The sequence below is a fragment of the Narcine bancroftii genome, chromosome 2, assembly GCF_036971445.1.
Source record: "Narcine bancroftii isolate sNarBan1 chromosome 2, sNarBan1.hap1, whole genome shotgun sequence".
Lineage (NCBI taxonomy): Eukaryota > Metazoa > Chordata > Chondrichthyes > Torpediniformes > Narcinidae > Narcine > Narcine bancroftii.
Window position 1 is genome coordinate 279,293,609 of NC_091470.1, and position 23,127 is coordinate 279,316,735.

Consider the following 23,127-nt stretch of genomic DNA (forward strand, 5'->3'; position numbering starts at 1 on the left):
CTGCTGTCCGCAGACATCCGCCTGGGCTGCAGGTCAGGCCGATCTCCCAATGCTGCCTGCAATGCTGTTCCTGCCTGCTACTGCCAGCCCTCGCTCTCCCATGTCTCCACTGGCCTACCTGATGCTGCCGCTAACATTGCCACTGCTACTCCCTCCGCGCCTGCTGCTGCTGCTGTCGTCACTACCATTGCCACTGCCACCACTGCCACTGCTGCTGTCTCCTCCCAACTTTCCTCTCCTCTGCAACGTCCCGCGGTCTTCACTCGGGCTCTGCACTGCCCGCCTGACTTGACACTGGATGGCTCTTCTGAGCAGGTGAGTCTTTCACAACCACTTCCCACAGTGGCCTTGAGTAGGCCTTGCCGGTCTCCTTACCGCATGGTCCTGCAGTCCCAATGTCCTGAAGCTGTTTCAGGGCTACACCTTTCATTGTAGACTTCTAGTCTTTCTTCCCCATCCTTCCTTCTTTCTCTGTGGTATATTCTATCTGGTCTGGTTTCTATATGATTTTTTTTTCTGTATTTTCTTTAGTCTTCTGAGGAGCTCTGGAATTCTGCTCCTACTCACCATCCACCATCACATGACCTCTTCCGTCTGTAGTCTGTTCTGTCTCAAAATCCATTCCATCACTTTCTGCATGGAGTAGGGCTGGGATACTTCCCATTGAGTTGGTTAGAACAGGGAATAGATTCAACATCTATGTACATTAATCTTACCAACATATAATAAGGAAACATTTATAAAGGTATCATGCTTTTGCCCAAAATTCCTCTCTTCAGTCACGACTCCGGTATTCAGTTCAAATGTCAAAGCGACAAGGGGCATAACAATAAAGTTCTCATGTCGTAGGTGGGCTTTTTTTTTCTCAGTCTTTTATAATAAAAGTCTTAATGTTTTAGGTGGGCCTTTTTCCTTAAGTCTGTTTGGTGTATCTAGTGAAGCTGTCCTTCAAGCTTTACTGCAGTCATTGTTATTGTTGCGACCTGGAATGGCCCTTGCCAGTGAATTCCCTATTTCTTCCAATCCCATCTCTTTACCACAATGCAATTTTCAGGTTTGATTTTATGATATTCACCATTTCAATCAGTTGGATCATCCTCCTTTAGGTGTGCTTGTTTTCCTGTGAATGCATCTCAAAAAAAATTTAGATTACTCAAATATTTGCTTATCCCATCGCCTAATGATAATAAATCCATCCCTACTGGCAGTGTGGGCTTTGCCCCTCCCCTCCCCTCCAGGATATCCATATTGGCTAACTGTGAATCGCCTCTTGCAGCAGATAGCTCCAACTTGACCTGCGGTGTTATCCGCATTTTAAACAATGCTAGGGGTAGCACTTTTTAGCCAATCTTAGTCCTGTTTTCTCAGTCAATTTCACCAGTTTAGTGTTTTTTTTTAATGTTTCATTTGCACACTCCACTATTCCTGATGCCTAGGTTTAATGGGAGTAGTGGAACCACTAATCCCCAATTCCTCATACAATTCTTCATTTATCTTGGCTACAAAGTGAGGACAGCTCTTCTTAGAAGGTGAGTCTTCCACACCTCAGACAGACCATAGCAGGGAATTATTTCCCTTAACAAAATTTTAAACTAATAGTTAAAGCAGTAAAACAATCTTAACTAACAGTCAAGGCAGATTTGTCATTAAATAAAAAGAAAAATGGCTAATTATAAACAAGAAAAATGGCCTCCAAGCAAGTGGTATGTACCCGCTGGCAAGATGTCCTTTTACTTAAAACCATGTCTTCAGTGAGGTATTTACAGTATATTTATCATTCCCTCCTTGCCAATGTGCATATAGTCAGGCAATGTGCATATAATCAAGAAACAAAGATATCAAGTACAGTACACATTTGGCCGGCTGACATAATTTTATAAACTGAGTATTTGTCTGTGAAACTGGCTGTTTTCATTTTTGTTCAATTATTGTCTCTGTTGCTGAGTTGCTGCATTTCAATTCATTTAGAAATCGTATGATCTTGTTAACCTTTGATGGTTTGCAGGGATACTGGATTAACTTATGATTGAGCTTAAAGAGTCCTCAGAAAATTGGAGTGTTTAGGTCGCCATGATGCATATTCAATGATTATCAAGCATTGTTCTACTTCAAAGTACTTAGTTATGGGCTGGGGGGTGGGGGTGGGGGAGACACCTGTTTGCCACCAATGGGTTTCTCAGGATGTTTCTGTGTCTCCTGCACCTGTGAGTGTCGGACTGACAATGCTTTGGTTAGTTGCTGTACGCAGGTGACCATTTTGTCACTTAACACATGTAAATCTAAAGTTACGTCACATCTGTACTGCCATACAGGGTTATATGCATTTCAAATAAAGCCAATGACAATACCTTTATCCAATTCAACCCAGTTTTTTTTTGACAACTTAGCCAACTTATTCTTTAAGGTCTCATGCAAATTAATAATAAGACAATACTTACAGTTATGTACTTAATTCTATAAAATCACTCTATATACACTCCTTCCCTGAGGACACTTAATTTCTTTACCAGGATTATTTTGCTGATACATTCCAGTGTCTTTCTTTGTGCCTATTTTCTCAAACTCCTCCCCTTCCTCATTAGTCAAATATATTATTGCATGTATGTAATTAAGCAGTACTACAGAAATTGTCTAGCAGGAAATTGTCCAGCAGAGATGGTTCATAATTCAGTTTCTGGATTTCTGACACATCCCCTGCTGTTTACAGAGCTTAACAAAATTAGTAGGGCAAGGGCATCCCCCTGAAGTTATGCTTCATCCCCATATCAGACAAGACCATTCCATTTTCAAGTTGTTTATCATTTTCTGAATAAATAGTGAAGGGACTGTTTATAACAGCAACTTTTGCAGTAGTATCTGCTTAAGCATTCCCAAAGGCTACAGGTCCTATCATTTATGCTGTAATAAGGGCAAGCAATTCAAATCCTGGGAAAACTGGATGATAGAAGGCAGCCATCTTTATTACTTTATTACTGTACTTTTCACAATGGCATATCCTGCACAGTGTAGACCTGTATTATCAACAAAGCCTGACCAGTCAATAAACCAAGTTATAGTTTCATCAACGGGACTGTCTATTAATTCTTGTCGTGCCAAAGACAAAAGATAATTATGCTGAAAACAATCATAATCTGGTTCTTCAGGTTCACCTGAAGGAGGTATTAAAAAGGCTGTCGAGTTAACAGCAATATAGTCATGGAAGGTCAGATGAATTCACTAAGGGAAAAGTTCATAGTGGCTCAAAATGTGGCCTTTTGGATTAGACGTCAGGAGAGCTGCCATTGAATACTGGATGTATTTCACCCTGGGTTTCAAAGGTGCTTCAGCTCTCTCTCTTTATTACATGATCAGAAGGCCATCACTGCTCTTCTCGGTTGTTCTTTGTTTTAAACAATGTAGCAGTTTTTTTTCCTGGTAAGCATTGCATTAAATGTCTGACTAGCAGCATAAGTCTGGTGTGCTTCCAAAATTCCTGTGCAGTGTCTGGGGAGGGGCTTAACTTGAGATTGCAACACTGGAGGAGTTGAACACCATTTATTAACTGTTATTAATGGCTGTAAAGCTGCGAGTTTTGTTTAACCACTTCTTCCTCACTCATGCAGAGTCTCATTACGCAAACAAAAGTGATCGAAGGTGGGAGGAAAACTTTTTTTGTTTCTTTTTTCCTAATGAGCAACAATTCTCCATCAAGAGGGAAATGTTTATGTATTTTGGTCAGTATGGTTCATAGTGTGAAAAATAAAAAATAAAATAAAAAAAGCTAAGTCTGAAACCTTCTTTATTGTGTCTAGTGAGACACAGGTCTGGTTACTGTGGTTGCTAGGGTACATATGGGGGTGGTCTTGCCCATAAGGAATCTTTTGATTCCTCATCCTCATCATTCTATAAGAATAGGGTCGCCCTGCCTGACATCAGGATCTTGGGGTTTTCTTCTTTCACCTTCTGTTTGTTAACCATTTGGTGCCTGATTACTTTCCTCTCATATTCAGCCTGCAGGACCTCTCAGGTTTTTATTTTTTTGCTGCATCTTTTTCCTACACTGTGCATCAGCCAGATGCACAAATATGATTTATGTAAAGTGTACCTACTCCACTTCAATGTACTTGTGTCTTCCTTCCCCGCCCCAATCCCATCCACAAATGCTCACCTCAACTTCCCAGTCCCCTCCATATCTTCTCCTCCAGTGCTGCTTCTCCTCCATATCTTCCCTTCTTTCCTCTAGATCCTGGCATAGCACAATTTGCCAACCTTCCAGGCTTGACCTTGTGGCGTGCACTTGGCTGTTGAATGGGAACAGGTTCACTCTGTTTTCCAATCACTGCTAACATTTATTGGCTGCCTGTGGAGAACGTGTTGTACCCAGTGGACATAATTTGTTTGTAACAGTGCATTCCAGCCAATATTTCTCCACACACATATCCAGGGCCTATCACTGAATAACTTTCCACAGGATCATGACTCAAAAAACTAATACAGCTGACCACAAATGATTGCGTCTATAAGAGGGATGGATGCCTCTGCAGCTGAACTATGAGGTAAGAAAATCCAAAATCTTATCTCTGACCTCTGGTAATTTAACTCATCCCAACCAATGTGGCTGGAGGAGAATTACATTTAACCACAATGACCCAAACCAGGGAAATTTTAAAAAAGCAATGGACTCCACTTCAGATCAATGTCTTATAAAATCAATGTGTGAACCATGTGCTTGGTTCTGCTGCCATTTCTGCAATAGTCCCCTTCTCCCTCCCCCACATGTGTTATTTTTCCATCTACTACCAGTCCGTTTCCCTCATCCCTACATTTCTGCACTTACATTGGTACTTAGTTCTGTTTATAAGTTGAGACCACATTTGTACTTTGACTTTTGACTTTGGATCCTCAGGCAATGAAGACAATTGTTGGCAGCAATGCAGTAAAAATCAAAATGGTTGTTTCCTTAACAACAGAGATGTACCTGCTTGAATCATTACATTCAGAAACTGCACAGACATTTCTGAAACTGTCTCCCTGGAGGCCTGGTAAATTGTAACACATCGGTATCTTCTTCATCTGATGTCCCCTTTTCATGGACATTAAGGTCTTTCTGATGGTCAGTCTCTTGACCTGTACAGTTATAAACTGGTGCTTCACTTAACTGGCAGATGCCCCTGAAAATGGCTTGGAAGAATATTGTTGCACTTAAGCTAAATAACGTGATATTCAGAGCCACTGAGTAAGATGTTTTGGCCATTAAGATTGTGTGTACATCAATCTGTAGAGGCTAAAATTGATCACTTTGATGCCCTGATGCAGCAGTAAGAAGACACAAAACTCGAGAAAGACTGTACACAGGCTTTATTCAGTTAAAAGTCTCTGCTACAGTGGTAGCTGTACTGGTGACTCCTGAGTGACTAGCTCAGGAGGGGCCAGCTCAGGATTATATCCCGGGTGGTTGATTGACAGCTGGCTGGGTGGAGTTAGGTCTATTCAGGAAGGCTGATTGACAGCCAGCCAGGTGTGGTTTGTCCTCCATTGATCTTCCTGCAGTTAAAGAGATCGCCCCCTGCAGTAGGCTAGTGGTGTATCACCACATTCAGCCCCTTCTTTAAAATTGTGCCGGGGTTAGCAACATTCTTAGGTGGTATATGTGTATTTACAGGTTTAGACAGACCGGCAGCCATCAGAGTCTCTGTGACTGTTGCAGGGTTGGCTCCTGGTCAAAGGTCGGCAAGGGTGCGCTGGGTGTCTGAGGGCTAGACAGAGTGGCTCAGGCGGGCACCGGGGCAGATGGTGTCGTACAGCGTGCTGGAGTGGCTTAGATTGGCTAGCATGTGAGGCGTTAGCGGGGCTGGCGGAGTGCCCGAGCTTGGTACCATGGAGGGTTCTTGAGAAGAAGGCAGCGGGTCGCCCCTCCTGGTTGAGGGTGGCTGCAAGGGCCATATCGGAGGCATCACACTCCACCTGGAATGGGGAGTCCTCATCCACTGCATGCATCATGGCGTCTGCAATGTCCTGCTTGATGCGGGTAAAGGCTGCCTACGCTTCAGGTGGGAGGGGAAAGGTGGTGGCCTGGGCCAGTTGTGAACCTTGTCCGAGAAGCAGGGAACCCACTGGGAGTAGTAAGAAAAGAGGACGAGACACCTGCGGATGGCCTTGAGAGTTTGTGGGAGGGGTAGCTCCATTAATGGGAGCATGCGCTCTGGATCGGGGCTGATAACACCATGTGCCACGATGTACTCCAGGATAGCGAGGCGGGTGGTGCTGAACCTACACTTCTCTTTGTTTTAAGTGAGGTTCAGCTCCTCGGCTGTCCAGATAAATCTCTCCAGGTTGGCATCATAGTCCTGCCTGTCTGCCTCGAAGGCGGTGTAGGGGTTGTCCTGCATGTGGAATAGGAGCTGATGATAGGCTGACTAGGTCAATTGTGGAGAAGACCCTGTAGCAGGCTATCTCGTTGACTATGTCGGATATCCTGGATAAGGGGTAGGCATCCAGCTGGGTGTACCGGTTAATGGTCTGACTATAGTCTATGACCATTCTCAGTTTGCTGCCCCCTTTGACCACCAGGACTTGGGCTCTCCATGGGCTGGTGCTGGGTTCTATGATGCCTTCCGCCAGGAGCCGCTTTACCTCCACCTTAATGAATTCTCTATCGCTGCGCAGTAGCGCCTGCTTCTGGCCATTATCGGTTTGCAGTCTGGCGTGAGGTAGGAGAAGAGGGCAGAGGGGTGATGCGCAGTGTGGAGTGGCCACAGGTGGTCAGACAGTGCGCTGTGGGGTGTGAGCAGGGGTAGGGGTCCACTGAAAGCGAGGGTGATGGTTTGCAGGTGGCACTGGAAATCTAAGCCTAGGAGGACTGGGGCACAGAGTATGGGCATGACCAGGACCCTGAACCTGTTGTATGTCTCCCCCGCCACCCCCCCCAACCCCATACAGTCAGATCAATGGAGCAGTACCCAAGAGTTTTTATGGAGTGGTCCTGGACAGCAAAAGCGATAGCAAAGCTTGTAGAGTAGATTTTTAAGTCTCAAAGTTCGGGTGTATGAAGCTCTTGGTGCTGCCGCTGTCGAATAGGCATTTGTTACCTGACCGTTAATAGCCATGTCCATCATGGAATGCCCAAGGCCATGGGGGGTGTCTCTCTTTAGTGTAGTGACCACGAGGACCATCTCGGGGTCCGAGTCACTGCTCCCCAACAGTTGAGGTGAGTGGCGGCCGGTGGTGAGGGGTGTGTTGATAGAGGTGAGTGGTGGTCAGTGGCAACTGCAGGCTTGGGGTGCATTGGGAGGATGGTCTGGTCATTGACCATGTCGCCGTCGTTGTCACCGTCATCGCCCTGTTCTGGGTGGGAGATAAGGTTGTGCGCTTGATCGGCCCGATAGGCCCAAGATGGCGGCGGTGCTCGGCCAACACAAGATGGCGGCACCCTGTGGGCGTGCGTGGTGGCAGCATGGCTGGCTCTACCCATCGGTCATGCTGCCTACTCGAGGGGAGGTGATGTGATCACGCTCTATGTCGGAGGAAGTGATGTCTTCTCTGGCCTTGGCTGGCGAGGCTTTGGGTAGGGTGCCGTTCATGGCAAGCCCGCGGTAGTCGTACCTTTCAGGGCTGGAAGTGGGGTTGGTGAGGAGGATGGAGGTCGCTGGGCGAGTAATGGCAACGCCCAGCCCTCAAATGTGGCGGCATCTGTGGGGGGTAGCAAGGTGATTGTAGAGGGCCGCTGAGGTTCTGGTGGGCTTCGAAAGGCATACTTTTGCATAGCCTTTCTTGCCACATCGCGAACAGAACTGGTTTCTCGCCAGGCGATCTGACCCACACCGGGACCAATGGTACTTACACGGGCACGGGGGGCCTGCGGCAGCGATGCATTCGTCTGCCAGCAGTTTCTGAGTCACGGCTGCTGCCTGGGCTGTCCATGCAGAGGCTTGGGGAAGTCGGGAGTTGAAGGCTTCAGCATGGAGGGCTGCAGCCTCCAAGGAGTGGACTACCTCTATAGTTCAGGCCAGGAAGTAGTTATGGTCTTCTAGTAACTTCTGGCGGGCAGCTCTCGAAGACTGGCGTCCCTTACCAATCTCTTGACTTCCTGTTCATTCACCCCGGGCTCTGCAGACGCAGACAAGGTAGCTCACGCAGGGCTCCCAGGTAGGCTTCAGCTGTCTCACCTGGTTGCTGGGTCAGAATACTCAGGAGATATCTGGCATAGACCACTTTCGTTGGGGGCTTGTACATGGCCTCCAGGGTAGCCATCGCTTCCGGGTACTCTGTACAGTCTTTGAGGGCCTGGAAAGCATGGGGACCCAACTTCGTGCAGAGCACCACGAGTTTCTTCTGATCTGTGTTTACCACGTTGGAGTGTGTCAACCACGTGCCTCCAGATTTCAAAGCGTGCTTTGGCTTCTGGGTGGCAGGGTCGATATCTAGGCTCCCGACGGTTAGGGGCTTTCCTATAGCAGGTCTAAATTTTTAACTGAATAAATTGTGCTGTGTTGCTGCAGCAGTAAGCAGACACAAAGCTCAAGAAAGACTACAGCAGGCTTTATTCAGTTAAAAGTCTCTGCTACAATGGTAACTGTACTGGTGACTCCCGAGTGACTGGCTTGGGTGGGGCCGGCTCAGGCTCAGGATTATATCCCGGGCAGTTGCTTGACAGCCGGCTGGGTGGAGTTAGGCCTATTCAGGTCGGCTGGTTGACAGCTGGCCAGGTGTGGTCTGTCCTCCGGTGATCTTCCTGCAGGTACAGAGATCGCCCCCTGCAGTATGCTAGTGGTGTATCACCACCATCATTGAAAGAGAGAGAAAATATAGAGCATATTTTGGAGATTAAGATATGCTTGGCATGGATAGTTTTATATGGGAATGCATCCAGGAACTGTGGAATCATTAAAATATAGCAACATTGAAATATTAATCAGAGCAAGAGTGGACCACACAAATTCTTCAATGTGCTATACAATTTGATCTATCACCATCTCCCACACAGATCTGCATATCTCTTGGTTCTTGTGAATTCCAGCATCTATTGTTCATAGGCAAGAAAATACTCAATGTCTAAGCATCCACAGCTCTCTGGGATAGAGAATTCCAAAGAATCACAGTCCTTTGAAATAATAAATTCCTCCTGATCTCAGACTTAAATAGGGTCATTTAAGAAACTCTTAGACAGGCATGGATGAAAGAAAAATATAGGGTTATGAGGTAGGGAGGTTTTTTTTGCTCGGTATAGATGGGTCAGACAACATCGTGGGTGGAAGGGTCTGTACTATGCTTAAAAAAACAAAATAAATGTTTTCCTGTCCAAGGGAAACTTCCTCTTGGTAATCATCATGTTCAGACCCTTCAAAAACTTGTGTATTCCAATTAGATCATCTCTTGTTCTAATGAGAATGAAAGCCCACATTTTTCTTCACATATGACACTGATGCTTTGGATATTTTGGAGTAAGGCTGGCAAAACTGTCATCATTTCCCAGTAAAACTGGTAGCAAATTCATGATCTGCACACATGCATTCTAATGTGGAAATTGCTGTCAGCTGGTTGACCTCTGACCCTGGACTCGTCAAAGAGTTCAACTGGGGAGTTAAAATCTAAGCTGGTTACCCAGTGCTTACAATGCAGACCCGGCACCAGTTCTGAGGATACACAAGCTCTTTTCTGCTCTTGATTTTACTGGAAGGTCATGTCTGTGGGGATCATAGTTAACATGATAACCTATAAAACCATTCAAAATTGCCCTTTTAAATCTTTATAAGAATCTCTAATAACCTTAAGTTAGTTTTACTGAAGTGTGGAATGTTCCTTAAATACTTGGGAAATGTCTTTTTTAAAATTTGGATATTTCAAACCATTCAAATGTTTTCAGTAGATTTAAATCTTTCTCGTCCTGAGGTTATAAAGGTCTTGGAAATTTCTGCAAAATGATTGTGGAGAGTGTTGGTGATGATCATCCCGAAGGTGAATCCCTTTATCTCATCTTAAATTGCCTGGTAGCAGGAATATTCTTTTTGAAGCCTCCCTTCTCTGATCTTCCTGTCTGTCCAAGCTCCAGATCTCCTGATTGTCCTCAGGGTTGGCCCATTATCTCCCAATAGCCTGGTGGTGGCGCATGCTGTAAACTTTGGTGAGGTCTCTGCAGTTTCCCCCTTCCCAAATTGAATGACACACCTTAGGGCATTTTCAATAGTTTCCACAGCTGTTGGCGCAAAGCTGGAATGGTGGAAGTGGGAACAGAGGTCAAAAATCACAATTGTTAGGAGCAATGCTAAATTTGTCTCTTAGAGCAGTTCTCTCAATTAAAAATGTCCAGCACTGCAGACTCCATAAGGATGAGGAATCAAGGAAATATTGCATTGACCATAAGAAAATGTTTCATGGCCTTGCACCTTTAGCAAATGGATCCCCTTTCTTGGCATGAAAAAATTATATTCTTCAAGACAAGCTTTATGGGATTAGGGGTCTGGTTGATGGCAACCTGCATCTTTGGGCAGACAATAATGCAGCCATTCCATTGTGGGAGATTCTACCATTTACATACTAAATACTCTACAGGCCAATTGCTCTGTAAAAACAGAGCCTGGGTGTCATCTTTGGTCCTGCATAAATGACAGAGATTGATGTGGCTGCCCACAAGATCCAGAGACCAGAAGTTGAATTTCTGTTACTTTTGGCTCCACAGAGAGAGTAATCCAGGCTTGAAAGTGTGGGTGAAGGACCTTCCTTAAAACATTACAGTCTTGGTTTCTGCATTGTTTGAAAAGTTGAAACTGCAAACCCTTTGCACATTGGAGAAATCCAAGTCTGGTCCTGTACCTTCAAAAGACTTTCTGGGCATAGAGCATTTGTGTGGGTGCATTTTTGCTGTTTCTTGCGCTGTGATACCCATCCCTCCTCAGTGGTCTGTGATGCCTGCCACAGTGCTTCCTGCGATGAGATGAGGCTAGCATTTTCATAAATGAGGCACGCATTCAATGAAAAAACACGGAACACTCTGCGAGATTGAAACTTTTACAAGTTCCTCCTAGAAATAAGCCCATCTTCTATTTTAGGGATATTTGCCGTGTCCGCCATGATGAAGACAAGCAAAAAAATCGATTCCCTGGATTTGCCATTTCATTGTTTCTTGTTATTAATTCACCAACTTCATTCTCTAAAGTCCCCATATCTACCTGTCTCCTTCCTATTTATGTCCTGTTTAATTTTAATGTAACATGAGTTTTTTTAATCAATCTTCTTTCCCATTAGCTCTTCTTTCCCATTAGCTTTTTATTCTTTTGTTGCAGTCCCCTGGGTTACTACTTGCCTTTATGACTTTTCAAGCACTACTCTTTAACTTGACAGTAATCTTGATCTCCTTTGTTACCCACAGATGGTACCTCTCTTGCATGAACCCCCTTTCTAATTAAATAAATTCCTGCTGAGTATTATGGAGCAATTTTTTGAATATCTGCCACATTTCATCTACTGACCTGTCTCTTGGTTTATTTTCTGTCTACCTTAAATAATCACAACTTCATATCATTACAATTGACATTATTTAAATTGAAGCTAGTTGTGTTCATTCTCAACCTGGAATTCTGTCACACTACTTTCTAAGGGATTTTTTAACCTTAAGATCTCTGACTAATCCTTTTCCATCATCATAACCAAACCAAAAAAAAAACCTATTTCTGGATAGGTACCATAATATACTTCCAAGAAGGCATCCTCAATGCATTCTACAAATTCTTCTTTTGCAATATCTTTGCCTGTTTAGTTTTCCCAAGCAATATGTAAATTAAACTTGCCTATGACAACTGCAATCCCATTCAAGCAACCCTTAAGTATTTCCATATTATGGGCCTGTTGACTAGTCCCACCTGTAACAAAATTAAAAATGTAGAAGATTGTCCTCTCCTTTTCATGAGACTGTCCATTGTCAAACATGTCCTGGAACTTTGAGCTCACGTTGAAGGCTGAATCAATGGGATCAACTATCATTTGCTCATTCCCATCATTAGATGTGTGTCTGCTGCTGGGAATAATTCAGGAGCATTAATATGGAACATGACCAGAAGGGCAAAGTACAATTTCTTATCTGGCATGCTTTTAGCCAAAAATAATCACTTATTCAACAGTAAATCAATTTTGGATCACAACACTGAACTTGCTGTTGTAATCCAATACTCAGTGTTGTGTTGTCCCTAATAGTGTTGAGCAAGTTGACTTGTTTGGAACTAAATTTATAAAATTAAAATCCACCAGGGGACACTGCAATACTGCTAAAACAGAAATTCAAATCTTTATTATAAATGGATATAAATCTGGTTAAGTTCTTTATACTTTAAATATTCACAGCTATGTACAAATCTTTGATCAAAGGACATTTTATTAAAATAGCAAATATTTGATTTAAGTCCTGTGTTCAGGCTTCTTACAACTAGATTGTTTCGAGGCACCTGAACTATAGACATTGTAAACCAACTGACTAGTTCTATACTATATTTTATCTACACAGCCAAGACTAAAGGGAAAATATTTGAAAAATATACAGACTGAAACATTTCTATTGGATAGCAGTCACAATTGTAAATAGTTGCCTATTGTTTTTGAAATTTGTCACATGCAACTTTGTTGATTTAAGGTGGGAGGTGAAGGACTGAATATGTTTGATAAAGTATTTAGAACTCCTGAAACATAGATCTTAGTTAAGGAATGAATAAGAAATACAGAATATGTAGATCCTGCATTTTGTAGATAAGGTAGACAGCCAGCATCTTTTTCCTAGGGTGGGAGTAGCAAACACCAATGGACATATGTACAAAGTGAAGGGAGGAAAGTATAGGGGATACATCAGGCGTAGGTTTTCTTCACAGAGAGTTGTGGGTGCCTTCAATGCATTGCCAGGAGTGGTGGTGGAGGCAGGAAGAAAAGGGACACAAGAGATTTTTAGACATGCATATGGATGAAAGAAAAATAGAGGGTTTAGTTTTTTTTTGTAGCTATATATAGGTGAGCATAACATTGAGGCTGAAGGGCCTGTACTGTGTTGTAATGTTCTATGCAAGACTTGACATGAGTCTTTTGGCTGTAAACCAGTGGCATTTTTGGTTTGTATCAGAAATGTAAATGTAGGTGAAACATTTCCAGAAGGCAAGTATATTTGGTTTAATCAATATTTCCTGATATCACCAATAATATTATCACTCCAATTGACTGATTATCTTCAATTATGAGGGTGACCAAGTCACATCTGCAGGTATCTAAGGAAAGAAACACTCTGCTAAAAGAAGGCTGTAGAAAGATTGGCTATATGCATGTTTTCGAGTGTACAGGTTTCGGTTTTTTCCAGAACAAAATACAAAAGAAAACCTTCAAAATTACAATATAGTTTTTAATTTAGATAACGTCTCTTACCACCTTCATTGCCTGTTAAACAATTTTCAAATGCAAGAATGTATCAATTTGCATTTAACAAAGCACAAAAATAGGCATGCCATGCTCAGCAATATTATTTTCAGTTAAGAATGCATTTTTCACTGGAGAAATTGCCTCGTCTTTTCTTCAGAGCCATTAGATTGTATGGGTTCACCTAAGTGGGTGAATTGAGCCTTGATTTAGCATCTTGTATCAAAGACATCCAGCAGAGTGGTTGTTCCCCATTTCTTTACTTGAGAAAAATATCACCAATATTTATGACACTGAAAAAGGTAATTAATCTACCATGTTCAAACTGGCTATGTGGAGTTATTTAGGTTACTTTTCAGTGCCCAGTTTGAACCCTAAATGATAACAGTCCTTTGAGTAATCATCCAGGCATCTTTTTAAAATATTGAAATGTTCCATCTTTCAGGAAAGGGTCTTTGGACAACCATCATTCTATGGGTGTAAAAAGTCTGCCTCAACTCTCCTCTAATCCTTCGATCAATTAACTTAAATCTAAGACCCCACTGCCAAGAGAAATATGGGCTTCCTGTTTCCTTTGTCTAGGCCTCTTATAATTTCATACAAATCCCTTTTTAGCTCCAAAGAAAACAATTCCAGCCTAGTTAGTCTCTATTCAGAAGCACGATTCTGGAAGAGTTTGCTCCTGTCTTTGAAGTAAGAATTGAACTCATAACCTCTGACCGAGAAACAAATGGATTACCTACCGAGCCACTGTTGAACAGCTAGCAGTGATGTTGATAAAAATTAAAATCAAGCAGAGGATAAAAATGTATCAATTCTAACCATTTTATATCAGTGTAGAGACTAAGTACTCGAGATGGCAGAAGTCGACAGCATCGAGTCCACGCTGCTGAAGATCCAGCTGTGCTGGGTGGGTCACGTCTCCAGAATGGAGGACCATCGCCTTCCCAAGATCGTGTTATATGGCGAGCTCTCCACTGGCCACCATGACAGAGGTGCACCAAAGAAAAGGTACAAGGACTGCCTAAAGAAATCTCTTGGTGCCTGCCACATTGACCACCGCCAGTGGGCTGATATCGCCTCAAACCGTGCATCTTGGCGCCTCACAGTTTGGCGGGCAGCAACCTCCTTGGAAGAAGACCGCAGAGCCCACCTCACTGACAAAAGGCAAAGGAGGAAAAACCCAACACCCAACCCCAACCAACCAATTTTCCCCTGCAGCCGCTGCAACTGTGTCTGCCTGTCCCGCATCGGACTTGTCAGCCACAAACGAGCCTGCAGCTGACGTGGACTTTTACCCCCTCCATAAATCTTCGTCCGCGAAGCCAAGCCAAAGAAAGAGAGACTAAGGGTATATTTTCAATCCAGTTTTGGAATGCCAAATGCAGATTAAATTATTTCAAATTTCAAGTGGTCACAAATCAAATTTTACCAAATTTTGTGTGTATTTAATTACATATTAAGAAATAATGAAAAAAAAACATGCATAGATGTATCAAAGGTTGAGAGCTATGGTTTATTTTTGAAAATGTTATTCTTTATTTTTACAAAGTGACAAATACTTACATATGAAAAAAGGGTTAGGCACATGAACCAGAAAACTTTATGAACGAAAAACTTCATGAACCAGAAACCCCTGCTTCCACCTCTCCACTGTCCTGCGCTCAAATACTGCATCTCCTAATATTTAAAAAATACTATGATTTCTGCTGTCTATACAAATTAATATTTTAGGTTAAGCTGTTCCAAACTATTCATGTAAGAACATTGTTCACATGTTTTTTACAGAGAAACCGCTGTATTTCAATCCCAACACTGGTGTCAATATCCTAGCTATTTTTTACACTGTCTTCGGTAACTCAGAGCCATCTTTGTTTCTTGATGATCAAGAATGATCCTAGTATTCAAAGTGTCATCTGACTGGAATTGACTTCAGGATGCTCATGCATACTTGTGGTAAGCAGCCATCACTGGTTACATTTCCACAAAGGTAAAGGAGAAGTTGGTGAGCTATGCAGTGAATGGAAGAAAAACCACACAGAAGGTGTGAGTGAGCTGAACCAACCGATGATCCTGGAACTCGCCAGGAGCTTATCAGTATGACCCTTTGTGTCTCCCCCACCCACCCCCCCCCCTCCCCCGGGACCATTGTGACATCATCCCAGCATGAGCCTGCACCTCCGTGATCCAGTTCACATGCAAATCAGTGGAGCCTGCTACATGACACCTCCATCACCTCCAGAACTGGTGTTTGGAGGTGCCGAGTCCACAGTTCATAAGTTTTGGAACCCGACCTCTCCGTCAGGGGGCTGTAACACTTACTGGTTGGTTGAGGTCAAGGTGTGCTGGTTTGAGGCGGTCGACTGTGAATGTTTCCTGCCTACTCCCAATGTCTAAAACCCACATAATCCCCCTTGTGTCATAATATCTTGTACGGACCCTTGTATGGGCGCTGAAGGGGCCCTGGTTCAGGCCTCTCCTTATGAAGATATATTTACAGTCTTCGAGATCCTTCAGGACGTAGGATGGATCTGGACCATGGCATGAGTTTGGGACAGGGGCCATGGTGCCCAACTTCTCGCAAAATCATGTTAGCATTGCCGTAGGTGTTTTCTCCTGGCCACGAGTCACTGGCACAAACTCCCAGGGCTGTCAGCCAGGCCCCAAAGATGAGCTCAGTGGAGGATGTGGCTAAAACCTCCTACTGTGCTGTGCGGATGCCAAGGAGCATGCAAGGCAACTTGTCCACCCAGTCTGGGCCTCGGAGTTGCGTCATGATGGCTGTCTTCAAATGCTGATGGAACCTTTTTACCAGGCCATTAGTTGTAGATAGTAGACCATGGTGTGATGTAACTGGGTCCCTAGGAGCTATGCGAGTGCTGCCCATAGGCCATACAGGAACTGTGCCCCCCACCCATCCAACGTGATATTGGAAGGAACGCCAAAACGGGCTATCCAGTTGGTGATGAGGGCCCTGGCGCAGTATATTGTGGAGGTGTCCTAGAGCGGGACAGCTTCTGGCCATCTTGTGAATCCTTTTACCATTGTGAACAGGTATGTGGTGCTTCTGGAAACCGGTAGCGCCCCAACAATGTCCACGTGGACGTCGTCAAATCGTCTGTGTGTTGGCAGGAAGGACCGAAGAGGGGCTTTCACATACCTCTGCACCTTGGATGTCTGACAGTGCAGGCAAGTTTTGGCCCAGTGGCTGACCTGTTTACACAGTCATGCCACATGAATCTTTCTGCGATCAGTTATATTGTTGCCTGGATGGAGGAGTGGGCCAACCCATGTAGCGACACCTCCACACAGCGGGAACGTTGGTCCTAGGTCGGCCGGTGGACACGTCACAAAGAAGTGTGGCTTTGGATGCCACAAAACGCATGTCTTCCACCTGTATCCCTGAGACTGCAGTGCGGTAGGCTGGTATCATGCCATCCTGCCCACTGGGTACTTTGAGCACTGTATAGTCGATTTCAGGGGACAGGGAATGCACAGGATGGATGTATGGGACAGAGTTTCAGCCATGAGGTTGTTCTTGCCAGAAATGCGCTTGATAGCTATCGTGCACTCTGAGATATAAGAGAGATGGCGCTGCAGCCTTGCCGAACACGGGCTTGTGATCGGTGAAGACCATGAAATCCTGTCCTTCGAGGAAAAAGCAGGAAAGGTGTACAGTGGGATAGAGAGCTAGCAACTACCTATCGAACACACTGTACTTCTGCTCCGTGGGCCACATGGTCTGCTGAAGAAAGTGAGCAGTGTCCAATGTCCATCAATCAACTGTTCCAGGACGCTACCGATGGCCGTGTTGGATACGTCAACTGTGAGGGCGGTGGGTACATCAACACATGGATGCACTAGAAGGGTGGCATTGGCCAGAGCACCTTTAGCTTGGTGAAAAGCTGCCGTAGACCCTTCGTCCCAGCTGAGTTCTTTGGTCTGACCAGACAGTAGCTTGAAAAGAGGTTGCATGATCCTGGCAGTTGACAACAGGAACCAATAGTAGAAGTTGACCATCCTAATGAACCTTTGACAATAGTTGGCTTGGCAAACTTATGAATGGAACAACCTTTAACGGAAGAGAGGTTGACCTGTGTCGATTGATGCGGTGCTCAATGAAATTGATGCCGTCATGCTGAACTGACATTTGGCTGGGTTGATGGCTAGGCTATAGTTGCTCTGTTGCTGGTAGAACAGCTGCAGATGTGTTAGGTGCTCCTGTCATGAATGACTGACAATTAGGATGTCATCTAGGTAGATAAAAACGAAATCCAGGTTGCACCCCACAGAGACCATACATCTCTGGAATGTCTGAACTGCGTTTTTGAGGCCAAGTGGCATGTGGAGGAACTCAAAAAGGCTGAACGGAGTGATGAGGGCTGTCTTGGGGATGTCGCTGGGGTGCACGGATGTCTGGTGGTACTCCCAGACCAGGTCAATTTTTAAGAAGATCCTTGCTATGTGTAGATTGGCTGTGAAGTCCTGGATGTGGGGAACTGGGTACCAGTTGTTGGCTGTCATGGTGTTGTTGAGCCAATGGTAGTCCCTACTAGGTCTCCATCCCCCAGAAGATTTCAGCATCATGTGTAAAGGAGAGGCCTATGGGCTGTCTGAGCGCCAAATGATTCCCATCTCCTCCATCTTCCTGAATTCTTCCTTGGCAAGCCGCAACTTGTCGGGAGGAAGCCTGTGTGCCCAGCCATGTAGTGGCGGCCCCTGCGGTGCTTGCCACCATGTTTTGGGACTGCGGTGGAGAACTGTGGCATTATAATGGCTGGGAATCCTGCCAGGATTCTGGCAAACCCATTGCCTGATAAGGTTACCGAATTGAAGTAGGGTCCAGGAACTTTTCTTCAGACGGTGTCCTTTCAGGCCCACCAGGAGGCAGTGGGTTTGAAGGAAGTCTGCACCCAGTAGGGACTGAGACACATCAGCCAAAGTGAAGGTATAGGTAAAATGGCAGGAGCCAAACTCGAGCGGATGGTCTACACCCTGTAGGTGCATATGCTGCTGTTGTTGGCAATGGTGAGGGATGGTCCCGACTTCCTTGCGTGGGTGTTTCGGTTCAAGGGGGGAAAACGCTGACCTCTGTCCCTGTGTCTGTGAGAAAACATCACCCTGAGTGCCGGTCTCATAGATAAAGGAGGCTTTCGATGACAGCAGCAGTCTCCAGAAACCTATCTCTGATGCTAGAAACACCACCGCTCCAAGTTTGAGTCTCCACCTGCTGCAGCTGTCGCTGGCCTCCTTGGTGGAGCGGGAGAGAGCGACGAGTCATTTGGCGTGACACAGCAACTAGGTTAACAGATGCCCCGCCATATTGCTTGGCATGCCACTGGACAACTGAATGGGCTGCTAATCTGCGTGGGTCACTGAAGTTGTCATCTGCAAGGAGTAGGCAGATGTCTTCCGGCATCTGTTTGAGAAATATCTGCTCGAACAGTAAGCAGGGCCTGTGGCCATCCATTAACGCCAGCATATCATTCATAAGGGTGGATAGCACGTGGTCACCCAGGCAGTCCATGTGGAGCAGCTGTGCTGTTTGTTCTCGGTGGGAAAGTCTGAAGGTGCAGATAAGGAGCACCTTAATTGCCTCATACTTGTTGGCAGCTGGAGATTGATGTAAGAAGTTGATAATTCATCTGGCAATCTCCTGGTCGAGCAAACTGGAATCTGGAATTTGCCTGACCTGAAACTGGGCCTCAACTTGTTCAAACCAGACTAGCAACTGTTAAGTCCAAAAGGCCGGCAGCTTCAGTGAGACTGTGCACTCGTGTTCATTGTGGAGTCCAAAATGCCGTTGTGGACTGTCGGTCACCACTGTGGTTGGTGTGCTGTGCAGAGAACAAAAGAAAAACCTCGGAGAAACTGTGAGTGAGCTGAACCAACTAACTGATTTTACTGGAACTCTCCGAGAGCTTATCAGCATGACCTCCATGATCATTTGTGGCCCCCCTCCTTCCCGGGACCATTGTGACATCAGCCCAGTGTGAGCCTGCACCTCTGTGACCCAGTTCATTTGTGGATCAGTGCAGCCTGGTACAAAGGATCCATTATTGTCATTTAAAACTACATTTAGAATGTAACAGACATGAAATTCTTTAACTTTTGTCTACTATAAGGCACTTTGTCCAGTGCCCCTCACAGAAACCTACAGCACCTGGTATTCCTAGGCGGTCTCCCCTTCAAAATACTGACCAGCCTGAGCCTGCTTAGCTTCCGAGATCAGACAATCTCAGGTGTATTCAATCTATTAGGTGCAAGTAGCTCACCCCATGCAGAACCCAAATTTGGGCTGGTTGCTTTCTTACTAATTGTTCTCCGGGTGGTAAGAGCAGACTGTTGATAGTACAGATTCTATCATCAATGTGTATATGTACATATGTACAGATGGTAGTGTAGGATGACTGTGATTGGCTGAGAGTGTAGCCACACCTACTGGCAGGTCTTAAAGGATTGCTCCTAGCCAGACCAGGTCATTCTGGATAGGTCGACCTACTTGTGATATGCTCCAGTCTTTTAGTTAATAAAGGCCTTGGTTTGGATCAACAAGTCTTTGGTTCTTTCGACGCGCATTACACAGACAGAGGGAAAAGTGAGCAATCAGAGAAAATTGGGAATTCTTATTCTGCCTCAATGTTGAAAATATAAAATTTCAAATCTATATCCTTAGATGCTGGCAGTTGAAGAATCCTAAGATGGACAGATTCAATGGCTGCCCATTTCAATGACGGTTCCCTGAGTGTAAAATGGTAGTGGAGGCCAAACCCTCCCAACTATTGATCACATCTACAGGGAATGCTGCTGTCAGAGAGCAGCAACAATCATCAAAAACCCACACCACCCAGCACATGCTCTGTTCTCGCTGCTGCCATCAGGAAAGAGGTATAGGTACCAGAAGACTTTGCACCACTAGATTCAGGAACAGCTGCTACCCCTCCACCATCAGACTCCTCAACAATAAATTCAATCAGGGACTCATTTAAGGACTCTTACTTGTGCACTTTATTGATTTTCTTTTTGTTCTCTCTTTATTGCACAGTCAGTTAGTTTCCATTTGGTTTCAGTTTATTGTTCTTTGTTTACATGTGTAGGTTGTGTACAGAAGTTTTTTTCACTACCAATTAATGGTAATTCTGCTACACTCGCAGGGAAAAAAAATCTCAAGATTGTATGTGATGTCATGTATATACTCCAACAATAAATCTGAATCTGATCTGATCTGAAATCTGCACATCATGAGGTAATTAGTTTTGAAAAGGTTCACAGGCTTAGCCAGCATTTAATTGTCCTTCCCTAACTACCCTTGAGAAGGCAATGGGGAGCTACTTTCTTGAATCACTCAGTTTTTGAGGTGTGAGTATGGAAATCTCTATCTATGCAGACCCACCCACATCAAAGAGAAGGAAGGGTTGATACTATAAAGAACACAATCAGAAAAGTGCAACCCCCCCCCCCCCCCCCGCCAAGACCAGCAGGAAGTGCAATAGACAACACCTCTTCAATGACTGAAACAAATGCCTCTCATACTGTGGTAAAGTAAACCACTGGGTGAAGATGTGCAAGACTCGTATGAAGAAAATAGTAATACCAGTGAAGAAAAAAGACCCATTCTTGGTCTAGATAGCTGCTGGGAGTTGCAATTAATCTCTGTCAATTATGAGATCCAGATGAAGATGATATCCAAAATGATCAACGGAGATACTCCATTGGAGAACTGACCTCCAGTCACAAACAAGGCTGAACTTATGAGTATGTACCTGGAATGCTTTGATAATTCAGTTGGATGCTTTGGAGACTTTGAATATCACATCTCCATAGATCTGAACTGTAAACCAGCAGTCCATGTTCCAAGGAAAGAAGATGGAGCAAGAACTCAAGGACATGGAAAAGATGCAAGTTATAACCAAAGAGCTGACTGACTGGGTAAATTCCATAGTGGTCAAAGAAAAACCAAATGGCCACTTGAGAATATGTCTTGACCCTAAAGACTTAAATCTAGCAATAAAAAAAGGTCACTACTCAACGCTGACACTAGAAGACATCATAGCAGAACTAACAGGATCCAAAATCTTCAACAAGTGAGATGCTAAGAATAGATACTGGAATGTGAAACTAGATGAGGAATCAACACTACTAACAGCGTTCAATACTCCATTTGGTCGTTACAAGTTCCTGCGGCTACCTTTCGACCTAAAGGTAAGCCAGGATGAGTTCTAACAGGAGAATGATGAACCTGCAGAGGGTGTAAAGGTGCTGTTGGCATCGCGGACAATGTCCAGGTATTTGACAGAGATGGAAAAACTCACGATCTTCATCTACATGAGGTCATGGAGAGAACAAGAGGAGCTGGAATTAAACTTAATGCAGACAAATGCATTATAAAAGAGAAGGAATGCCAATTCTTTGGAATTGTGTATGCTCTTGATGGGGTAAATCCAAGCCCAAAGAAGGTTAAAACCATTGCTGAGATGGAGCACATAAAGGACAAAAAGGAAGTTAGAAGTTTCCCTGGGTTGGTCCAATACATGAGTTCCTCCATACCACATTTCAAACTACACAGCAAACATCAGAGAGTTGCTGAAGGAAGATATGGTCACCTTCACATCAGAGAAGTGTGACCAGCTCAAAGAAATAATATGCAGTGAAGTGGAGTTGAGATACTATGATAGAGAAAAAGCCCTTACTCTGCAAATAGATGCATCTAACAGAGGCCTTGGTACAAGAAGGAAAACCAATAGCTTTTGCCTCAAAAGCACTATCAACAGTAGAGACCAGGTATGCCAATGTTGAGAGAGAGAGAGAGAGAGCTGTTGGCGGTCAAATATGGATGCAAAGTGTTTCACAAGTTTTTGTGTGGTAGAAAGTGATCATTACCTACTGGAACACGTCCAGAGAAAGAACCTAAATAAGGCACCAGCTAGATTGCAGAGATTACTTCTATGACTACAATGCTATGACTTTGACTTAAAATTCATACCAGGCGAAGAGATGGTGCTTGCTGGTAGCTTTTCATGACTTTCCCCAAATGAAAAATATGAAATGGAAGACAGGGGGATCAAGGTACATCATTTTGTCAGTGTGACCAGTAAAAAGCCAGATCAGAGAAGAAACCAATAAGGACGACGTGTTGCAAATGCTTTCTCAACAAGTAATACAAGGATGGCTAGAGAAGACAAAGCAGATACAGCCGTCAATACGTCAATATTGGTCGATAGAGTCAAGCTATCATTGGAGAATGGTGTTCTGCTGTCTGGATCAAGACTGATTATACCCGAAACAATGCAGAAAGAGATTCTCCAGAAATACATGAAGGTCACATGGGAATGGAGAAATGCAAACTCAGAGCAAAATCAGCTGTGTTCTGGACTGGTATATACAAAGACATTTAAAATATGATGGGAACATGTCAAATATGCCAAAATACAGAAGCATACAACAAAAGGAGGAAATTATTTCCACAGAAGTACTTTCCAGGTCATGTCACACAGTGGGAGCAGACTTGTTCATTGAGAATCAAAAGGGGTATATAATAGTAGCCCGTTACTCTCTAAGTTTCCATTTGTCAAAAGGGTGAAAGACTTGAGGGTGTCAACTATCATCTCATGAATTAGGGGACACTTCTTGCTGAACAAGGAATACCTGAGAAGTAATATGTGACAATTGAAGATGGTTCATGTCACAAGAATTCAGAAAACTAGCTGCAGAGTATGGGTTTGTTATCACTACATCATCCCCATACTACCCCAAAGGTCATGGGTT

The 23,127-nt window shown here is 44.2% G+C and overlaps 1 long non-coding RNA gene across 4 annotated transcripts in view; it reads left to right on the forward strand.

Annotated features, from left to right (window-relative positions):
* The first annotated feature begins 4,467 nt into the window (after positions 1–4,467).
* LOC138755319 (uncharacterized) overlaps positions 4,468–23,127 on the forward strand; it is a 42,244-nt gene continuing 23,584 nt past the window's right edge. For 3 of the 4 annotated variants that reach the window (XR_011352184.1, XR_011352186.1, XR_011352187.1), the window contains exon 1: positions 15,553–19,235. This is a non-coding gene — a long non-coding RNA (uncharacterized lncRNA). Of the gene's footprint in view, positions 4,536–15,552; positions 19,236–23,127 lie in introns of those variants that run through there. The other variant, XR_011352185.1, reaches the window with a different exon arrangement.